The 23,631-nt window shown below is 38.5% G+C and overlaps 2 long non-coding RNA genes across 4 annotated transcripts in view; both read right to left on the reverse strand.

Annotated features, from left to right (window-relative positions):
* Positions 1-569: 569 nt before the first annotated feature.
* LOC125333223 lies at positions 570-1,761 on the reverse strand. The gene is made up of 2 exons (XR_007206806.1): positions 1,665-1,761; positions 570-689 (listed from the first exon to the last, which is right to left on the reverse strand). It is a non-coding gene; the product is annotated as an uncharacterized LOC125333223 (long non-coding RNA).
* Positions 1,762-1,812: 51 nt separating this feature from the next.
* LOC125333491 overlaps positions 1,813-23,631 on the reverse strand; it is an 80,003-nt gene continuing 58,184 nt past the window's right edge. For all 3 annotated transcript variants that reach the window (XR_007206881.1, XR_007206883.1, XR_007206882.1), the window contains 2 exons: positions 18,884-18,963; positions 1,813-3,181 (listed from right to left, as the gene is read on the reverse strand). This is a non-coding gene — a long non-coding RNA (uncharacterized LOC125333491). The remainder of the gene's footprint in view (positions 3,182-18,883; positions 18,964-23,631) is intronic.

The following is a 23,631-nucleotide window of genomic DNA, read 5'->3' on the forward strand; positions in this document are numbered from 1 at the left end:
GTGCAAAGTCTTCCATCATTTATTTACACATTGTATGAAAAAAATACTTGTGTTTTCTTAAACTTCCACATGACAAATTTATTGAGGTAGAGATTAGCTCTTAAAACAGAAGATAGTTTAAATGGCAAAAGTGCTAGGGACAAGAATACTTAGGAATAATCAATAGCACCTGTGCCAAAACAATAATTGAATTGCAGTAGTTTGCCTAAAGACAGAAAAATGACACAACATTATAGCAGTCATCAGGAAAATGAAAAGCTGTTGCAAAGGGGAATGGAATTACCTGTTCCTCATGGCCACAGTGAATAAGCAATAGGTTTAAAAGGCATAAGGAAGCTCAAAGCTGGACATTAGAGGAAAAATATCCTAATAGCACCACCATCCTAATAGCAAGGCTAATCCAAAGGACTGCTCTGATAGTTTCCCTAGTAGCAAACTGGACGAGAACCTTTCAGAAATGACACAGATCTGTTCAGCTTGTTGTAGCAAGGAGAGCTGCACTAAATGACCTCTTCATGTCCCTTCCAGTGCAGCACTACACAATCAGAAAGAAAGGAAGTCGATACACATCTGGTTCCGTGGTTTATTTCACTTGCTCTCAGAGTCGTGTTCAGTTGCTGATTTTATTTATATCACCAGTGAATACCCAATTTTCGGTGCTGTTCACAAATACCCAGCACTGTGAGTACCTGAAACACAACAGAGCAGCAGACAGTGAGGGTGCACAGAATTCATCACGGTGTTACACAGTCCTACAACCACAGCCAGGCTGCTTTTGCACTGGCAGTTCCCAGACACTGCAGCAGCACCTGCTGGAATCCAGTTTTCTGTACTGTCTAACTTCCTAACACACATTTGAGAGCAGTAATCTGGCTTTCTGACAGGTAGGACACTTTTTCCTTCTGGACAATATCACACCGGTCATGATAAAAACTGTAGTTCTCAGGGGAAAAAAAGTCATCTAAAACTAAAGGTCCTGTGGCCATCTAAATCTAAATTCCACGTTTTCCTACAAGGAATGGAAATTGCTGAAACCATGTCTGTTTAACACAACATGCAGTAAGAATGGAGCTTTGGGGCTTAGCCCTTCTAGTTACATATAGTGAAGAGAATCAGATAATTCTGTATAAAACAGGGTTCAGTTTAAATGGATTAATATAGGTAAAGCTGTTTGCTTGCAATAAAAGAGTATTTTTAATCCAAATACCTTGTTTTGTTTTTCATTCCTGACCATATTTCACATCAAGGTATCTCAGAGGCCAAAATTATTTACAGAGTTAGTTAACAGTAAATATCTTACCTCGTTGGTATAAATCAGGGATATAATGAAACATCAGCTGCTACTTAAAGTGCTTGGCAGGAGAGTTCATCTCATATTTATGTGCAAGCATAAACTTTGTGTATAATTGCAGTAACAATTCTATTGAATTTATCACTGCAAAGCCACAGATAGAAGTGTGCAGCAAATCTCATAATTCTCGTAGTAAATGTTTTATATGTTTTCCAAATTGTTAGTATTTTTCCAAATCTTCCAAGCTTGGAAAATACATTCAAAAAAATTATTATAAGAATCTTGAAAGAATTGAAACACAAGTCAAAGAATTTACAATAATCTTATCCACAAACCTTTCAATATACTATATTCTGAGAACTGCTTTTCTTACCTTGCCACTGAGAAAGAGCAAAGAGATGCTCAAAGGGCTGGAGCACCTCTCCTGTGAAGACAGGCTGAGAATGGAGGTTGTTCATCCTGGGGAAGAGAAAGCCCCAGGGAGAGCTCAGAGCCCCTTCCAGTGCCTAAAGGAGCTCCAGGAGAGCTGGGGAGGGACTTGTGCAAGAGCCTGGGGTGACAGGACACAGGGAATGGCTTCAGACTGAAAAGGGGCAGGGTTAGACAAGACTTTAGGAAGAAAATCTTCGCTGCGAAGGTTGTGAGGAGCCCTGGGAGAGGCGGCCCAGAGCAGCTGGGGCTGTCTCACCCCTGGCAGTGCTCCAGGCCAAGGTGGATGGGGAGCACTGAGCAACCTGATCCTATGGAATGGGAGAAATCATCCTTCTCTACACACAGAAACCCAAACGCTGAACTTGAGCAAGGGCTCTGCAAAAGTAGGAGCTCTGAGGCACTGAATATCCCTTCACTTTTCCAATGTCCTTATTGTCTCCTTGTCTACCAGCTATGTGTTTATTCATTATACATTGCTTCATTTGTTATTTTCCTTTATTCCATTTCCTATTTCAGTCTCCTCATTAATTTTTATGCACTTTTATTTTCATTTGTATACTTTTCATCACTTCAATATCCTAATATTTCAGCAGTCCAATTAGCTACTTCCATATCTTAATCACACTGAGACTCCTTATTCAGCTATAAATATAATTTTATTACTGCTGTTTTAATGACTGTTATAATAACTATTCTATATAAAACAATTTCTCTTAAAACTTTCCCCATTTCCTTCACTTGTCTATAATTCATTTCATCTCTCATCATACTTTCCATTTTGTTCAGTAAATCCTATATCATCCCCAAATATTTCCTGCATCGAAAGCTAATTACCCGGGGAGATGGTAAACTTTCACTGTTTCACCATAAACATAAGGAGCAAATATTTTCTCCACATTTATCAGACTGTCCTAAACTTGCTAAACAAACCCAAACCTGAAGACAGAGACCATTTCCACTTTAAGAGGCACAATTAATGTCTCTCAATTAACATGAAAGCACAGCCCAGATGGGCATTATGAATATAATACACAGCTCTGTTCTGAATATCAATATCATAAATAAAGAATGGATCTTAGGAATATATGAAACCATTACTTCTGAACTGAAAATCCAGCATTATTCTCATCTTTAATTTCAGAGGGAGCATATACTTGCAGTGAAAGAGTTAATATTTATTATATTTATTAATTTAGTAACATTCAGTCTTCTACAATCCCCATTATTTAGGCAGATCATTAACTTCTGAGATGCTGATGCTTCTAACTATCAAATAAATGGCAATGAAAGTCTCCAAGTCAAAACTGATTGATCCAATTCCTTGCAAACCATAAAAATTTCTTCCATTCTAATTATCCCCATTCTGTGAGCTGGAAGATTTGTCTGTGGCACGAAGGTGCAGGAGCGAGCAAAGTCCTCTGCAGGAAACACGCACAGAAATGCTCATTCCATGTTATCCTGGGTATGGAAACAAAAAAGAAAGAGTATTTTAGGTCATTCTTATGCAACCCATTCAGCTTCAACAATCAGCCTTATTCAGTGGTAATTCCTCTTCAGCTGCTATACTTTTTAACTTTAATTTGCTTTGATGAGGGAAGGATTAAAAGCCTTAAAGGAAGTACAAAGTTATGCAATTTTAACAGTCTGCATCTAAGTAGCCACATCTATTTATGAAGCCCCATCACACCGAACTCCTTCCCAGGGGGCAGCAGGACCTGCCTGCAATATTTTTTTTAAACCTGCTTCATTCCTTCCCCAGTCCACTGCTCCTGTGTGCTGAGGTGGCTGTGGTTGTTCAGTGCCACACTTTCAGCAGTTTATTCCCTGCAACCCAAGCCCAAGCTCTTGTGAGTGCTACAGCCTTCTGCACTGCTGCAACCTCCTGCAAAGTCGTCTCTGCTTATCAAACAAATCTTCCTGTGCAGGTGCTTTCAGCTCCTCTTGATATTTTGTCATCTTTCATCAATATTTCATCAATAGAGGTCTGTGTTCCTAGGGGATAGTATCTTTATGATTTTAATTACCCAAATTGGAGACCTAAATCTGGTATTATATAATATATTGAATTATTTCAAGACAAGCCAGGTGGACATTAGACTTACTGATGCATTTTAGACTCAGAAGCATAAAATCTTGATAAACCAGATCTAATTGCATTAATATCACCCTCAATTTCTATCAGCTGAACATGTGATTGTGTTTTACAAAACCAAAACTCGGTTGCCATCCCCAAAGGATACCAGAAAAATGGTCTTGTCAAGTGTATGCTTCCTAAAATCAAATTCCGTAAATCCTACACAGATTTAAGATATAAATTGATAATGTAATTGATAATGTAATTGTCTATATCTGATAGCTTGTATAATAGATCACCTGCAGATCTAGCAGCCATGGAACAGTTACCTTTCAGAGGTAAATAAAGTAACTTTATCCACTGCTGAGACAGTATGATTTAATTTCACAGAAATACACAAGCTCATGCTTGTTTACACTATGTTAATTGACATATCTAATCACTACTGATGTCTACTTTTTAAATGCTTTTCTACTTTCTACTGAAGTGTACCACTGAATATCTTAATTTAAAAATTCTTGGCATACAGATTTTGGTCCTATTACAAAAAAATTTAGCACTGATACCAAGAGATGTTGCTCAAATCTGTTTCAATAATAATTTTTAAAATGGCTATTGTTAAAAAATGAGAGATGTGTTATTTTACAGATGTTTTTCTTCACTTCGGTGGTCTTCTCATCCATCAGAAAGGTGTCTCCCCCTCCAGCCTTGTTAGGAAACTTTAGTGTCTTAACCTAACTTATTATCAATACAATTACACTTGTCTTGATTTGATACCTTCCATTACTCTTGCACGTTTGCATGGGTCCGTTTTTTTAACAATACACAACCCATTTCCTTCTTACTATCATCACTCTTCCTGTATTCTCTACAGACTTTTCTCCTGTTTCAAATTCAAGTAGCTGGCAAGATGCTGTCAAAACCTGGATGTTTCAGTATTGTCTCAAAACCTTTTGAGACATAAAAATATCATTTTTTCATGCTGTTTGGGACTGTGAAGTATTACAAGTCAAAATTTAAAATTTCTCGAGTGAAATGCTTGCTCTGTTCATCAGAGTTTCTCTGTTTCAGGACAGTCTTTTCAATCTCAGGGTACAAAAGGCAGAGCAGAGGTCAGCTGAGGAGGAAAGAAACCTCTAACAGGAGGTCATCAAAACCATTCAGTAGGAGAATAAACAAACGTTTTAGGTCACCCACTTCCTCACCACCCAAGAATCACCCAAACCTGTGCTCCACTGAGCACATTTCCTTTCTACAGAGTGGAACCCAGACCTTCCACATGGCACTCCCAAGGCACAGCACTGACACTGGGAATTGCTCGTCCAGCCAGGCTGGGATTCCATCAGTGGACTGATCCCAGTGTGTCCATCTCAGTGTCCCTGAGCTGGGGGCTGCAGAAATTCCCTTGCTGCAGCTCCACCACAGCCCAGACACGCTGGGCTCCTCATAAAGGGCTGTGCAATGACTCTTTCTGTGCACTGCACCCAATTCTGTCAAGTTTCTGATGTTCTGAAGCTCACCAGGAAGAGTAGATTTTGCACTGGTTGGACATCACAAGAAACATTCTACATGCTAGGATAAAAGATTATGTCCAGAAAAATCTGAGTGATTGAAAGGCCTAGGTTGAAAAAATCCCCAAAAGAACAACTTCAGAAGAGCTAACTAAAATTTTGGAATTTTTAAAGTCTTTTCCTGGAAACTCTGCAAGTACTTATCCTTCAGATACAAAGAAATTTCAACAGACATTCTAACTGCACTCATCAAAACTTACTACTGCTTCCTGCTCTTCCCACAAGGAATGAGTGCCAGTGCATGCATTTTGTTTCTATTTCGTGATTATAACTGTGCAATAATTGGTTATACTTCCCATCATACAAAGATAGAAGAATTGTAATTACTTCATAGATGGAGTCGAAAGACACACTGCTCCACTGCTTACAGAGTACCTTGGTCTCTCTGTACACATTCCTCAGAGGATAATAAGGCTTAGGAGTTGAAAGCATGTTTGTATTCTTGGGTCAACAGAAGTACCATATGAAACTGAAAGAATGGAAATATATTAATCCTGATTTAGGGATGAAACCCTGACTGTGCTATTTACTGAGAAAGGCAATGAGGTGTTGGCAGGAATGAAAATAGATAGTTTGCTTCTCAACTTTCTCTGTTTCGAAAGACAGAGAACTTTACCTTTCCCCTAAATCTGCTACTCTACCAGACTCAAAGTACCTCATGCATTTAGAATAACAAAAGCAATGATAAAGACCAATCTCCTCACATTCTCTGTGGTTCTTGCCATGGATTCTCAAAGCAATATCCATTACTTTAGGATGTCACGTTTCATGGGGCACCTTCCAGGGCACGGAATTCTCTGCCATCAGACTCTGCTCTGTGGAGCCCTGGCGGAGCTTTGGGTTTGGTGCCAGGCTGCAGGAACGATGCCTCTTTGCAGGAAACAGTTGTCACCAACAATGACAACAGAAAATACCCACAACACCCTTGCTCCAGCAGTATCTTATTTCTGACTGCAAGGAGTCATTTCCTCCATGAGATTGTCTGGCAGTGTTTACAAGATAACAGACAATAACTGTTCCGTGCTGCTCAGGTGGAAAGAAAGGGGTTATAGAAATTTCAAGGCCAAGTCTAGGTAAATATGATCCTTGTATTTCCACTACAGACATCTAGACACTTCCAGCTGTTGAAATTATTGCTAAATATATTTACAGTCTTTGTACAATAAAAAGCTTTATTACTTTTACTACAGGCAGAAGAAAAAAGCTTTAAATCTTTAGTTCTGAAGCAATATCTCCTGTCTTAAAAGCAATGAAGCCTTTCAAGGGGAAAAACCAGCACACTTTAAAAAAGGTGGTTTATGATGTTGTATCTTTGTTGCAATTTTGGTTCATATATTTTTATTAAGTGTAACCTTTATATGTAAATGAAATGATTATCCAACACGAAGTATGTTTTCATAAAGTAAGGATAGGTTTTATGTCCTCAAAGATAAAGCAGCATAAACCAGTCAGGCAGCCCAGCATGTACTTGATGGCTGTGAAATGAACTATTTGATTTCCTATTACGGCCTTAACACTCTGCACTGTACCACAGCTACCAAACCCACGCCATTAGACAGCCAGCCTTTCATCAGGGAGCCCAGGAATATAAATCAACCTCTGTATTTCTAATAGGCAAAAAACCTCATTTTAAAAGGCTTGGAAAGAAACCCTACATTGTGAAATGTAGGGAGAGGGAAATGAAAATCATATTCTAAAAACCCAGGGAGAGATGAATGTCCTCAGCACAAACAAAAGGGTTCAGACCCACTGTGCTCAGTTTATATGTTTGAGGTTTTATTCTCTCCATTTTCAATTGCAGCAGGCCACCTCTAGGAATAGAAAGGAAACTTTACAGCTTCTCTCCCACATGACTGGACTGGGAGGCAGCACACAGGGCTCTGCTCCTTGGCTGGCAGACAGATCTGAGGACATTTCACATTTTATCATCACTCAGGACAGGGGTTTCTGCAGTGGCAACCTGTCACTGACCCAAAGAAGGGCTTTACAGGATCAAGGGAAATAGAGGGAGTCAAATTTCACATTTCAATTTTGTGTATGGCTCATATGCTATGAAAAAGACAACTAGAGCCATCAGTTCAATCAACAGCATAAAATTATTTTGAGTGAGAGAGTAGGGTGATTTTTAGGATTCGTTTTTCTAATACTTACCATGACAAACAGCATGGCAAGCTTGGCATAAGCCTTCCTCACTTCAGTTTGGATGCAGGATAAAGGCTGCCAAGGAATGCTGGATGTCCAGTCTCCTCTGGACAAGAACCTGACCACTGCTGGATTTACTGAGAGAAAATTATAAAATTACAAATCTAAAAATCATGCATGTCTTCACTGTTCTCTAAAACTCCTCTTTGGTTCCGAGGATAAAGTCTAATTCACTATGGGATCACCTGGCAAGCCCATGGATGCATCTCCTTCTAACAGGAGTGAAAGTGGCTAAAAGCCAAAGAATTCAGGGCACTCCAATCCCAGATGGCAAACTGAACCCATCACTGAACATCTTTTTGGGTAAGCAGCTGTCATAAAAGTCTTTATTAATAAATTGATGAATAAAATTGTTCTGCTCCTAAGCAAGGTTGCTTATTCCTGCACCAACAACTCCACAAAAGAGTTTATACAGAAATCCTGCTACTTGTTATATAAATCTGATCTTCACAGATTTGTTACCTCTTTATTTTCTTGTTAAGCAGGTGTACAGCGCTGAGCACAATGACTCCTCATTAGATCCTGTAAATGCTACAAGAACAAAAAATAAAACTGCCACATGGTTTAAAAACAACTGACTGGGTCAGTCCCTGTATTTTTTCTGATTTTACATTTTTGTGGTCTTGGGCACTCCTTTAATTTACCATCACAAGAGAATCTGTCAATAGAAAGAGTTATGAAAATAAGATAGGATTGGAGAAAAATAACATAGATTTTTTTACTTTGGGTGATTAAATTCTCACTGACATTAACATATGACAACCTGTTAGAATTATTTGTAAGTCTTTACAGTTTTATAAATAGCTTTATCTCTTCATTCCACACGAGGAAAAAGAGAAATATTATTTATTGTACCTTTCTACCACCACAGCATGGAATAGTTCAAAGACTTATTTTAAGTTTTGTGGAAGTCCCTTGATATTAAAGGGCTGCAGATACAAGATGATGAAACCTCCTTTCTATCTGCTGGCCCCCCGCTGTACATGTGTTCCAGAGCGTTTTGTAAAAGAGCTCGCTTTAATCCACACAAAGGAGCACTTCCCTTTCATTGTCATGCAGTTGGAAAGCTGAAGCAAGCCATCATAATTTCATTAAATAGTGCTGAATTCCTTAGAAATGCTGAGGATGTCTTGTAATATGGAATGTTTGCTTTATGAATGGGCTGAATATTTATAATATTTGGTTTACACCATGGGGTTTTTTTCTCTTAAAGAATGAAATATTTGGTTTTGTTCTCTTAGTGGAGCACAAGGCAAATTATATTAATTAGTCTATTTACATGATTTCCTAACTTGGAGCGGTGAAAGTTGCCTTTAGCTAGCAAATAATTGAAATTACAATTGCTGGAGATATCACAAGTTTGTTTTTTTTAATTATATCAAGCCCCATCAAGCTCTGATAGGACATTAATAGCTACTTCCCTTCGCTGCTGTTGTTTTTTCTCCCCACTAAGCCATTCCAGCATACTCAACACCATAAAACAGAAATATATGACAAGAAACAGTAATCTTCCAATTTTATTCCCCAGACTTCAGGTTTACTAGTACATCCCTTTGGGAACATAATGACAGAGCTTTTCTTTCATAAAGACGCTGGAAATAGATTGTAGTCTAGAAGTTATCATAAGATTTTGGGTAAGCAACCAGTTTTGTTAGAAACAAAAAAGAAGCATGAAAAATACAGAAAAGCCAACACAGCACAAATATATTTCAGTACTGCGGGAAATTCTTGGGTATGGATATTGTTTTCTTCTTTGCTTTTGGGACTCCAAGGGGAGGAAGAAGCTCATTAATTCAACATTTCATTTCTAAAATAGAGGGAAAACACAGTCAAACACAACAGTTTCTATGATAAGAGAATTGTAGACCGTCTCTTATCAGGCAGATGCAATCTAAGTTTATATCAGGCTTGATTTTAATTAAGTAATAGGCACTGCATATTTTTAATAAAGCTGTGAATGACATTTCTTCCTCCCAGTCTAACGGGAAGTTACTCCAGGAACTTTAGACAAAAGACTTGGGAGCACACTGCAGAGCTTTTGAGGGAGAACATGGAACTGGGTCCAAATGGCCATATGAAGAAAAGGGAATGCAGACATTCCTCTTCCAACAAAAACTCTCATGATAAAGATTCTCCCATGTCTACCTGCTTTCAGCATTTAGCCATTTATACAGCAGATAGCAAATGCATACAAAATTTAAGTGAAAATAGATCTCTTACCCCACCGGACAGAAAAGCAGGACAGGAAGGCAGAGGCACCGTCCTTTCACCACAGAATGCCATAGGCTAAACACTCGAATGATTTAACATTCACACGTGTGGGCGGCTTTCAGGATTTTTTTTCCTGTTTCTCATTTTGTATTTTTTTCAGGCAATTCCAGCTCCTGAAATGACACTAATATGTAAGAATTTCAGTTTGGTTGGAGGTGTGATATGCTGAATTTTTTAGATTAAGTTTCTAGCCAACTCTAATATCTGGGACAAAAATAGTGAAACGTAAGAGTTAAACAGTAATGACCAAATACAAACAAGTGAAGTTATTTCTGTCTTTAGAACACCATAGTCATGATTCCTTTAAAGAATTGCAGATAGAAATGTCCCTTCCTAAAGTGTTATCTGCTAATGATGTTAATGCAGCTGCATCATCCCCAGTTCATAACCTTCAGTGTTCACCATCTCCAATTTTATATTCCCACCATTTATATGCCTCATCACAACTTTATTTTCTCACTTCAAACTTTTCACACAAGGCCCTACCCTGACCCTGTGGTTTGCTCTGATCATAGATGAGGAGAGAGCACAGAAAAAACAACTGTGATGTTTTCGTTTTAAAAAGAGAGGCAGAGTTGTGGATTATTTTTTCATCAAAATATGTCTAGAAGCTTCAGAAAACAACATTCAGTGGGTGTCTATGAACAATCGTCTAAACTCACTAGATCATGATGAATGCAGAGAAATACACTTGCGCAGCTACTACTGAATGTTCAAAAGTTTTCTATTTCTCAGATGCTTGGCAGATGTTTAAAACTTCACATCGGGCTGAACTATTTCAGAAACTCCATGAAACATGAGAAAATCTGAGCAAAATTCCAATAAACATTTTAAAGACTTCTGTTTGGTGAACTGAAAATTCAGTTAACCTCTCAGGAGTTACTGTGCCAAATTTGGAGATTAAATTCAATTACAGAGTGAAATGGGCATTTTTATTTCTGCTTTGAGTGCAAGTTGCACCCCATTGTTGAAAATTAAGTTGCTTCCAAAGCCTCCGTTACAGTTTCAAGGAGAGAAATAATGGCTGAACTTTTCTGTACTTGTTGCCTATTAATTATGTGAGTGGCTCAGAAGGAGCTGACAGAACAGGGACTCAGATATGAGGCAGGTCACCAATGAAGATAAGACACAAACCCAGATATGTGGATGCACAGGAGCAAAACTCATTTTAGCCTTTCAAGCCTACAGTAAATCCATACCTGTCCATTTAGATACAATAAATCCCTTCCAAAGAGCAGAACTTTCATTTTCAACAATGGACTATACAAATTTGAATGTTCTAAATAGACACTGTTCATGACTTCTTCGCTGCAGTAATATCAATGTTCTTTTTTTATCTCTGTCCTTTGCCTTGTCTGTTCTGTGTCTCTGTCACTAACACCGGGGTAAGGAAAAGCTCTGCAGAGCAGCAGAGGAACTAAAAAGCAGTCTTGGAAGACAACTGACAACATAATCTTAAACTAGAAAACCACTGCTGAGTATGAGTGTAAATGCACATTTCAAGTTCCAGAAGGTCATTCAGTGGAGAGACTTTTAACTCCAGGCAGTTTGCTGTAGACACCAGACATTTCTTATCACTTTGAGTTAATCAGCAATTTCTCTGTTTTTAAGGATTACAGACACTGATTAGCACAAACCTCTGGTTTTTCTCCAGCAGTCTGCCTCCAGAGCCATGAAAGCACATTAGTGTGGAATACGCACAGCTTTTTACCGGCTAGGCTCGTAGTTCAATGCCTTAAAAAGCCTCGAGCAGCCCACAGAGGTAGCACGGGCAATCCAGCATTTCAGTAGCTGTGAAAGAGGCAAATGGTAGCTGCAAAGCTGATACCACCAGCAGAAGCAAAGAGGGAGAAATATAGCCTTCGGTTTGGCTAATTCCTGCAATTAGAAGCTTTCAAACAGAAACACACAGATGTTCACAGAAGGATTGCAAAGCCAAAGAGGGCGGGCCCCGTCGCAGGCCCTTCCTTTATTGGGAGAAGGGGAAAGGGGCGGACTGGGGGTGGACCCGGGGTGACTGGCCAATCAGACTCTGCTAAAGAGTTTGGGTAACATTTGGCTTTGCCCGCGCTTGGAACAAAGGAGCTCAGAGCACATGGCTGGGACAAGTCCTGGCTTGTCTTGGGGAGGGGGAAGGGAAGATCAGAGCAGGCAGCAGCACATTAGCACAGGAGTATTTCTGTGAAACAGCATCGTCCCACAAGTGCAACCTCAGCAAGGCAGGAGCCCAAGGCATGTGCCCAGTTTTTCACAAGCATGGAAGCATTTAATGCAGGATATTCCAAAGGATGAGCAAAGGAAAATGAGGCCTGAGTTCCTTGTTTCCAGCTCAAAAGAGGATTATACACTCTGCTTTTGTCTTAATCAGAGATACTTTTAAAAGATATTTTATATTATTGTATTATTTTGTATTCTTTCTGCTGGGAAATAAAAACTGAAAGTGATACACTTTTTCACTCATCTGCATGTTCCATCCTCATTAAGTGAACTCTGCTGTATTCTGTGCATTACTCTTGCGTAAATTAGAGTGTGAGGAGCTATGACCTTTGTTTCTCTTATCATTGGGAAGAAAATCAATGTGCCTTTTTGCCTTCATGCACACGTGCATACATGCAAAGGAGTTAAGCACTGGGTATTCTGATGCAGTCATTCCACTGTGAGCTGAAAGACTTGAATCAAGAGACCATTAATTTTGATAAATAAAATTAAGTAAAGGAATAAAGAAAAACCGCATTCAGTAAGAATACACCGATTGTAGGATCCTAGTGATCGAAACTCACAAAAGTCAGCAAAACTCTCAGCATTCTTCTGAGTGTGACATTTCAGCTTGAAAATTTTACCCTGAACAAGCTGACTTAACAGCATGAAAAATTTAGAGAAATGTAGCAGTAAATGTTTTGGACTCATTTCAGTAAAAACACCATCAACAAAGTAGAGGCAGAACAGAGCCCCAGGTAAGGGAATAACCAAGAACTGTGTTTGTATGACACTGGCAAGAATGGGAAAGTGTTTCAGTAGGGCCAGCTGTAAAAAAAGCCCAGTTTAGTAGCCAGGATATTGGCCAGGCTTTGGGAGGAAAAAATGCCTGAAACCTTCCCAATTTTACTAAAGAGTCTATAGCAACTTGAAGGCACCATGTTTCTCTGTGCCCCAAACCACACCTGGAAAACAAACACAGCACTTCCCTACCACAGGAGGTTGTTGGGAAGGGAACACGTATTGAATAAATGGTTCCAGCTTTAGGGAGACAGAAGAATAAGGAATGGACATGCCAAAAGAGGGAAAAAAACCCCCCAATTCTGACTAGAAGTCTTAAGTATTACAATTTATAGCATGAGTAGGCAATAAAACAGAGAGGGAAGGAATATATTAAATACGGAGAGAAAGTTTATTTTGACTGACATGTTCCTCTGCTGTAAGAAATAAATCTGGTTTTGTGAGAACTAATCCTGCTCTACTGTATTTTTTGCCTCTGCTGCCAGTCTGCTGTTCCTTCACTGATATAATTAAAGAGGTGTCATAGGACCTACTTGCTTTCATACTGGGAATAAGGAATAACTGCTGATACAAGCTAACAGCTGGAAGCATGTAAAATAAACATAAGCTAAGCTACTGAAATCGCGGATCCTTTTAAAGAAAAATATCTGTCTGCCAATCACAATTTAAACTCACATGCCATACAGCCCTAAAATAACACTTAGGAGGAATAATCAGGACTATATGTTATTTTGGGAAGGTAATGGATTAGAAAGATGCATTGTTTTAAATCAGTCATCAGCTGAAGGAGTGGCAAATCTTTAATAATGCCAAGATTGGTTTTGTAAGTGAATAAACCAGCAAAAAGCTGGCTGGGTGCACTAGTAATCTTCAAAGCTTGATTGCTTTTTCTGATAGCTTTAGAAAATTAGTGGATGAAAGCATGTGTAATATATCTGGTCTGAGTAAAACACTTGATGTAGTGTCTTACAAAATCTCTACTTGCAAAATTAATTCAAATTGGCTTGGACATGGAGTACTGTCACTTGGATTTAAAAATGGCTGGCTGAGTGCAAATAAAGGGTAATGAAAAATGGCAGTGTATCAAGTTGGTGGGAGGTGTCTGGTGGGGCTCTGCAGGGATCACTGTTTGGTCCTGTTTATTTAACATCTTCATTAACAATCTGGAAGAGGGAGTGAAACAGCATGTTAATTAAACTGACACATAATAATAAATCAGGAATTGCTCCTAATGCCAGCACTAATACTTCACAAAAACACAGCGTACTACCAAAGTTTCTGGAAAGGTTAAACGTGGCAATACAAAGACTTCGCTAAGCTGTTCTAATTGCATTCTACCTTTTAAAGAGAATAGTTTAAAATACACAGTAAGTGGGAGTCAGAAGCCTGCTAGCAATCCAGTAATTTAGAGCGTGATTGCAGCGTATACAAACTCAAGTAACTGGAAACTTCCATGGAAAGACACAGTTTCTTTTTTCCCCTGATGCTTGCAGTGCATTACATTCAATGTTAAAGATTAAGTCAGTTCAGTTCACTCATCCGATGGAAAACCAGTATATGGGGGGAGGGTTGTTAAATCAGTTTTCAGTTTTTTCTACATTTCATGTTTTACATGACTGCTAAATAGAATGTAATAGAGGAAAGAGAGGGACAGGAGGAACTGGTGACAGGATTGCATCTTCTTGTATCAGTTAAATTGGGTGAGATAAAGCATAAACCAGCCCTTTAGGTATAGATTTATAGTTTCATAAGACAAAATTCAGCATTTTAAAGTAGTGTTTCCACAATGGCAAGACACAAGTCTACTGTTAAAACATACTGGATTTACTTTAATTATAAATACTTCTAAAAACCCCTTCAGATAAGTAAACATAAAGTTGTTCACTGAACAGTGATGAAAATTGATCAAAGACTACATAAGTCACAGAAAAGAGTTTTGAAAATAGGTTGAGATGTTAGTGCTCAGTCAGAGACACTTATTTCTGTTTTATAAACATGCATAATATATAACGAGATCTTAAATAAGAGTGTTATTATCTCCCTGCTTTGAATGATTTATAGCAGCTTCTCTGGGCTGGCCCTTGGGCTGCTGCACTGCATTGAATCATAAATGTAGACTCATTTTTAAAGGACAGGTTGATGCTACTTCCTGAAAGGTAAGAAAAAGGAAGAGAACTTTTAAATCTCCTTTACCGTACTGAGTTTAAATTGTTCTGGGAACTTGTGAAGTCCCCAGAAAACACAAGAGCAGTTTAGAGCTGTGAGAGTCTCACAGCCATAAAGAGACTTCCTGCATTAGCAGGAAAGGATTGTAAAACAATAAAGGGAAGGAGAGGAAAGCTCTTCAGTCCCCACACTAAGTGCTTTGTCTCCTCAGCCTGTTGTTGCAGCAGAGCCCTGCAGTCAGGCAGGGACAGATGGAAGCCAACTTCACCTGTGTGGTAGAGCTCTGCTCCACAAGGGAGCTCTGGGAACTCCTCTTCTTCACTGACTTGAACCCGTCAGGCTTTTCCTTTAAACCAAGCACAAAGCTTTGAAGGCAACCAGAGCTGCTGCAGTGTTTTGATGCCATACTCATTAGGTGACTTTTGTCCATGAGCTAGACACTGACCCTCATTCATTCAGAGGGGTAAAACCTGAACCAGCTGAAGTCAATAGCTACACCAGTGTAAATGAGAACACAGAAACCCGAGTTAATTTGTCAATATATAATAAAATATAACAGACATACAAAGGCATTTAATGTGCTTTAGCTGCAGTATATGGAAATTCTCTTGGCAGCTGTTATACACCCCTACAACTCTCTTGCAAAAGTATAGTGAAAAGCCACAAAAACATTGAGGGTTGTTTAGGTGTCAGCTATTGTATTACACTTTTCTCAACTAATTTATTCTCCGTGGTCTTGACCTGATTGCCCCTATCCATTAATGGCACTAGTCTTTAGTTTTATTTTTAATCCTCTCTTTTAAACATCTCTTTTCTCTTGTTGTTTGTTTGGGTTTTGGTTGGGTGGGTTTTTTTTATTATTTCCTTACTTTTTTAACTCCAGTAATTTGTGAAGCAGCTGCATTGGTCATGAACTACTTGCATTTTATTACACCTACAATGATTTTTGAACAGAAAGAGTCTGCTCATGGGAACACTAATCCTTTCATTATAGAAATAATTAAGCTCTTTTATTTGCAAGATGAAAATCTTTAGGGAACATATGAAAACTAGCAAAGAGCAATTTTTTTCCTTTTTTTAAGAGAGAAAAATGATGATATAAACAGACCTGCTAGTGTCTGTTAAACTGTGGCATATGGAAAGGCACACAAACTCTTAGAGAAATCTTTCTTCCACTTGGCTCAGGAAAAAAAGGATAACCTATAGAACTTTCAGTATAAAACCACAATGGCACATTCTCATGAGATGTTTTCCAAGCCTTTTCAATAGTAATATGCTTCTGTTCTTTTATGGTAAATGTTAACCTAAATGTTGTTATTCTTACTTTTCTATAATTATCTTTAGACTGTTCTTGTTTGCAAAACATACTCTTCCTCAGTAAACAAAGCTACTTAGATTAGATTTTTACTTGCTTCCTGTAGGGTTTTTTGCAATGGTGCATTTTACATGTGGCAACTTCTGTTCCTAAGCCTCCCATATGATTTGGTGCTGTGCACTGCACTAGATTCACACTTACAGGATCTAGCACATCACCACTCGAATATTTTTGCAAACTTGCTGACATAAAAGTGTTGTCCAGTCAGCAGATTTTGCCTCAGAAGAGAGAGGAATATGGGCCTAATCCTTTGCTGTTTGTGTCTGATGAGGATGCCGTAGGGGAGAGGGAACGGCCGAGGTCAGTGGGTTGTGAGGAGGAGTATTTAGAGAACAAAACCCAGAAAACCAAAAGAAACCAGACTCCACTTTTAGCTCCTGCTCCCCAGACCAGTTGCTTTCTGCACGTCTGGTGCGAGGCAGGTGGTGGTGTGCTGGTTTGATGTCACACCTGATGGAGTCCTGCTTTCCTGGGGATGGCTCAGCACCTGCCTGCCCATGGGAAGAGCTGAATTAATTCCTTGGCTCTTGCTTCACCTATTAAACTGCTTTATCTCACCCCACGAGTCTTCTCACATTTACCCCTCCGGTTCTCTCCCCCATCCCACTCTGGGGGAGTGAGCTGGTGCCTGTGTGGGGCTGAGCTGCTGCTGGGGTTGAACCACAACTGCAGGAAGGGAAGTGGAGGAAGAGCTGATCATTTACCATGGGATTATCTAAAAGGAGGCAAAAATTGAAACAAGTCCAGATAAGACGGACAGAGGAGAAGATGTTGTGATTAACAACACCATGCCAAAGGGCTTTGGAAACATCCCTTGCTAAAGGTTTCTAAATAAATTCAGTTGTTTGGGGGTCTAGGTTAGCTTTTACGGTGGAGGATGGTTGTACTGGATCCTATATTCAGAAAAAACTGGAAATAAAACTTCACTAAGTTACAAGGTTTTCTGTTTCTCATCTATTGATGTCAATAAAACGAGATTTTATTGCAAATTTGAGAAAGTGGCAATAAAATGTCAGCTAAAATATGATGTTGATAGACATAAAAACAATGCACAATGAGGGAAAAAAAAAATCTTAATTTGCATCTACAGTGTTGGGCTCTGACCAAGCTGCATAGAAATATGTTGCTGGAATTATGATAGACAATTCTGCAAACACATCAGCTCAGAGGCAAACACAAAGCAATTGAATTTTTAGAAAATGGAGAGAGAACAAAATTGAAAACATCATTGTTTTAGGACAGGAATCCATTCTATGCTTTTGAATCCTTTGTGCATTACAGGTTATTCATATAGAAAAAGTAAAACAGTAAAACAGTACAAGATATAGTAGCATAGAAAAGTAAAAATGTGGGGAAGTATTTCCTTACAGCTAAACTGAAGAAGTTCTTTTTCCAGTGGGCACAAAAGCCTCCAGGTTTTTATCAAGGCCTGTAAGTCATGAGTGGCATGGAGTCAGTGAACAAGAGTTACATTTCAGCATTGCTGGAACACAAGAACCAGAGTGCATCAAAAAAACCCCAACAACCGATGGCTTCGAAACAAGCAAAAAGAGGTAATTCTTCATTTGGCACATAGCTCTCAATAAAACACAAAGTTTAACAATGAAACTTGTTGCTTCCAGACTCAGGGAGTGTTAAGACAATGGGAGTTACAGCACTGATTAGAGGAACAAGTCAAAAAAATCTACCAGCACTGTGGAACAGAGCCCTTCCTTTGGTGAGGATGGTTAGAGGATGGTAGAATATCACCACATTACTGATAAATACATTTCTCCACATGCTTCCTACTGGCCTCCACTTGGCAGCTCAACAGACCCTTGTTCTCAGCTAGACCCTGGGTTAGAGAGCCCTAATTTCTGCTGTTTCTGTTTTTACAGAGGATGGAGAGAAAATTTGCATCCTTTTTTGGGGGATTTTTTCTAAAAGATAGAACGTGGTGTAATAAAATTCTTGTAATGAAATATTAATCTGTGTGTACTTCACTGGGAAAGTATTTTAAACTGTTAAACACTTAAAATTCAAACAGAAAAAAAATGCTTCATTAAACAAGAGCAACAACACTGGACACTTTATTGACAGTATTTTCTGACAGCATAGCTGCTACATCTTCTTGTCATGGTGAAAAACTAGAGAAGAGCAAAGGTTAATTAAAGTAATACAAGCTTTTTAAAAAGCTCCTCCTAATTTTGGGCTTACCTTTTCTCTGAATGAGATCAGTGGCAGAGTTCCAGATGGGAGGTTGCTGATCATGGCAGTGAACACTCAATTCTGCAATTGTTCTCTCAAGAGTTTGTTTGTGTTCTCATGTTCAGAACATTCAACATCTCATTTAACACATGCTTATTAAATATAATTATTTTCTGTCTATTTAAGTCAGACTTGTATTCAAATGTTGATTTGGTTGCTGGAAATCAAGTAAAACTCCAGCATCCAGCTGAGTTATCAACTGGGAGTAAATAGGATAAGATGCCACGAATACTGACCTAACAGCTTTTAATACCTACCCAGAAAATATTCCCCAGTTCTGCTGTGTATAAGCTGCTGCATTCTGCTTTTGCACTTCCATTTACTATCCATTTGCAGGCTGGAAAAAGAAAAAAAAAGAATGAGAAAGAGCATTTCTGAAACCACATTTTGAGAATATCATTTAGACCGGTATTCAAACAGCTTTGTTACCTCATGGGTCAAATGAATCCTTTGATAACCTGGTGCAGAGAATCCAGTCAGCCTTAGGGGTACAGGAATCTTGATCCCTCACTCAGTGCACGGCCAACAAGGATAAATTGCTTTTAGGAAAAACCAAGGGCCTGGCAGAGACCTGTGGGGCACCACGTGCAAGAGAGCAGGGCCAGAAGGGCTCAGGCTGTGCAGTCTCAGCTCCTTTCTCAGGCAGGTGTGGGTTCATCTACACAACAGCAGCGCTCCTCTGGCTTTGGAGGATTCCCTCTCCTCACAAATGTTTTTGCATTTTGGGGATTCTTGATGAGTACCATCACATGGATGATGAGTGCCCTGATGAGCACAGGGATGATCTACAGAGAACCTGCAGCTTTATCTACAATGGATCTCTGACTTACAGAACACAACGATTTCTGATACTTGTCAGCCTGGGGAGAGGAGTTTTCTTCAGTAAACGATCAGCAGTCAGACAAGATCAGCGCTTTTGCTGTGGAGCGACTTGCAGCAAGATTTTCTGTGCCTTAACTGACTTCCAAGACACAGAGATGATCGTATCAGACCTAAAATGTACATGAGACTTTCAAAGGGATCGCCAAAGAAGTGATGGCAACTACTGTTGATTCCCATCAAGAGCTAAACCCTGTCCTGACTGATATAAAGAGTACTTCCACAACCTGACACAACTGAAGAAGCAGCAATAAAAATCCTAGAATTCTTTCCTTTCCTTCAATATTCAATGATAGCCCGGCAGTTGTTGAGAAGAATACACTGAGGAAATGACTGAATTCTGATACAGAACATCATTATCTTACCAGCCAGAATATTTAAACAACTCATGGCAAACTAATGCAATTTCTATATTCAGTACTGTGATATGTTGATCTGTGAGAGCAGCTGCCAGGGATACCTGCAAGGGCCTGGAGCAAACGTGCCCAAATGTGGAGTTTCCAAAGTACCATAGGAAGAAACTGCAATGTTTAATTTAATTAAAATATATTCAAATAAACAGTAAATTGGAAAAAAACTGGAAAAAGATGGTCTAGTGTAATCCCAAGACTCATTAGCTTTAGGCAAAATTCAGTATCAAGCAGTACCCAACAGGCAAGGGGTAAACTTAAATTGCTTGGAATTGCCTTTTTATTAGAGCAACTCGCTTCCCTTGGATACTCAGCCAAAAGACAGGGAAAGAACATCTCTTCTGAATCCTCATGGACAGTACATACTTTAAAACCCCATAGTTTTGCATTCTCCTGAAAAGAAAATATTTGTCTTGTTTTTTTTCGTTTTTTTTGGTGGGGTGCAGATTCCCAAAGAAAAGGTGAATTCATCCTTCCCTTCCCCACTTCTGAAGGATGGAGAGGTTCAGCTGTTCCGTTGCTAGTGTCAGTACATGTTGTTCATCAGAAGTAATTGCAAAAATCTCTACATAACCAAAACCAAAAAAGAAAAGTGTAAGCCTTAATAGAGTGTCCCTCCGAATATTTATCTTTCCATCCTTTCAGTCTCTGAAACTGCACTTGAGACACAGCAAACAGGTTTCCTGGATTCCTGCTGCCCAAGCTGGGAAGATTCTCCATGAAATTCAACATGATATAAAACCAGTTAGTGAGAGTGGCATTTTGGTACTCATTAACACAGACTACAAATGACTGCCAGGTACGAAAGAGGAGAGCAATTGATAAAGCTCAATTTATCCAGTGGCTATACAGGAGATACGGTAAATGTGTAAGAATTGGATTTGGGCTCCAGACTTTCTGGAGGCTCTGTAACAGATGGAATGCTCTGACCCTGTTATCTGCCTGAATTTAATAGACTAAGATCAGTATGATGCAGTTGGCTGTGCTACAAAAGGATACCAGGGAGCTTTTTGAAAAACATCCCCAGGTATGCCACAGGTATATCACCAGGTCTGAGTTGCCATATGTACTCACTAGTGAATATTTTACCATAATTTTTTCTGCATTTCAGGGAATACTGCATGCTGTGCCTCTTGCCAGTGCTGTAATGTTCCTCTTTCCCTTAATTTCCAACGTGTGGCATGAACACGTGTCTCCCATCCTTGCCACCCATGACATTCTCATCATACAGCCAACAAGAAGTTCCCTATATCTTTTCTTTACGTATTCCTGAAACGACAATCTCTCAATGAGAGCATCCTAATCTCCAATGAGATGTTACTGAGTCCATTCTTAATACCTGACCCAAGTCAGTTTGGATCATCTGATATCAAGGATGCTACTGGATTTGAGAAGAATTTTATGCCAAGAATATAGCAGAAAACAATAGAATAAAAATCACTGCAATTGAGTCCAAATGTGGAGATAAAATGAGATGTATTAGGAGAAATGAAAGTATTAGGAGAGTCTGCACTATTGTGACTTTCTATATGAGAGTCATTACATGTGCACATGAATTTCTCCTGATTCTTAAACAAAACCTGAGCTCTAAAGACATTATAGGTATCTGTAGTTCTTAATCACATGCTGGTGTTTTCCTCATGAGCAGCATGAAGAGTAATCCCAACTATTGTCCAACAGCCTCTATCCTACTCCAGGAAGTTTTTATTCCATCCCTTGCTCAGAAATGTCAGATTAGCATGCATATCCTAACATTTGGACGAGCAGCAGAATTTATCTTTTAACTTTGTGCCCTGAAAACTCCCAAGATAATATTTTTAAGTTATTGCAAGTCTGAGCAGCTATTTCAGGAAACACAGAAAAGACAGTATTTCCACACCACTTTGTGAGAGAAAGGTATTAAAGCCCTTTTAATCTTGCCATAAAAAGGTCTAAAGTAATATCAGTGTCACAATTTTAAGGATTATAAATTGCTATCATGGGTTTGCCTGAAAATTCTGGAATTGCTTCTTTTAGCTAAATAACTGTGATGGAATTACAATAGAAGTTCAGCCCAGCTATTGAGTCTTTAAATGGCTGAGAACTATTCTGAAAAAAAAGCATCTGCAGCTGCCTTGCCTGCTCAATAATCTGTGAATTTATTATTTTGGACTAAGAAATATTGCAGACTACCTGGACAAATTAATCATTTGATAATTAAAGGAAAGACAAATATGCTCTCTAACATACATGAAAGTGATTTAAGAAGAAAAATAGCAAATGAAAGCACAGATTTTATTTTTCCATCTTAAAATCAGAAATTAAAATATTTTTCTGGAAAAATTCTGCATTTTTGATGGATAATAATGTTTTTTCAACATAATTATGGCAAATGCTCTTAAATAGCAGTTAAAAAATAAAAATCAGATTGAAAATGTGATTTCAGTTTTGTTTAAGGAGAATTGATCAGCTGTTCAATTCCTGAGAGTGAAAAAACCATTGGTTTGTGATTCCAATCTCCTTTGCTTTTTGCTTCTCGGAACGACAGACTTTAGGAATATCCTTTAAATGTATTGAGCTGCCTTTTTATCAAAGTATGTAGAAAGTCACTATATTTGTTCTCTGATATAATTCAAAATAGGAGGCTAAATTTTCAAAAATGATAGGTTTGAGTCTTATTTTCTTTTTCCCCTCAAGCTTATTTTAATCAGTTTTAATCTAATTGATTGATAGAACGACTTATGGTTTTAAGAAGGAATTCAGCCTCTTAGTGTTTTTTAATAAGAAAATTTATCATCTGTAGAAACAGAAAGTATTTTAATTCTTATCAAGAAAATGAACTGGAGTGGAAAAAAGAGCCAGGTAACTAAAGGCCTGAGGGTCAATAAAATTAGTGTTTTTGAAACACCCACAAAATCAGAAAAGGTTACTGCTGTGCTTATGGATTCAATTAAAATGACATATTTAAACAAATAGCAAGATGTAATGTAGGAATAACAGCATTCCAGAGAACCAGAGGATACAAAGACCAGGAATAACTCTTATTTATTCTGAAAATCTTTGGCAGTGAGAAAGGGCCACTATTCTGCTTTAACCTGTGGACTTGAAGATTGCTTCATTTTGTGTGAAGGGATAAAGTTAGGGAGCTGAGGATGCAGAAATGTAACCTTCACAAAATTTTATTTTGATAAACACCTCAGTTTATCTTTCTATGGCAGACTGATAAGAAAAATTAACATAGTTCAGCAGAGTGCAGGTCAATGAATGTGTTCGTGCAATGAAAAAATGAAACAGAGTTTGCTCACAAAGTCTCTGCTTTCCCAAGGCAAGTGGGAAGAAGACTAAAAATAATAATAAATTCTCTAGTCTGAGAATTCCATTAGAAAAAAAGTTACATTTCTCTGAAAAGTACATAGGTAAAGAAAAAGCATAAAAACTTCTATATTAATAGCAAATGAACAGGAGGGCATCGTGGCCAGAGGAATATGCAACAGTAACTTGGATTTAAGATGAAGAGTTTCCAGAAGGAAGTTAATAATTGTATTAATATTGGAACAGTAAATTCAATTTCGGGGATTCTGAAGTAGCAATGAATTTATGTTACATTGAATATTAATAAAAGCAAGAGACAAGAAAGAGGACAAATATAACTACAAAAGACAATACTGAGGACATTTTGGCTCCATAGTTGAAATTGGCAGACGTTAGGTCACAGAGAAAGAGTCCATCCAGTGACA

The sequence above is a fragment of the Corvus hawaiiensis genome, chromosome 14 (assembly GCF_020740725.1).
Source record: "Corvus hawaiiensis isolate bCorHaw1 chromosome 14, bCorHaw1.pri.cur, whole genome shotgun sequence".
Lineage (NCBI taxonomy): Eukaryota > Metazoa > Chordata > Aves > Passeriformes > Corvidae > Corvus > Corvus hawaiiensis.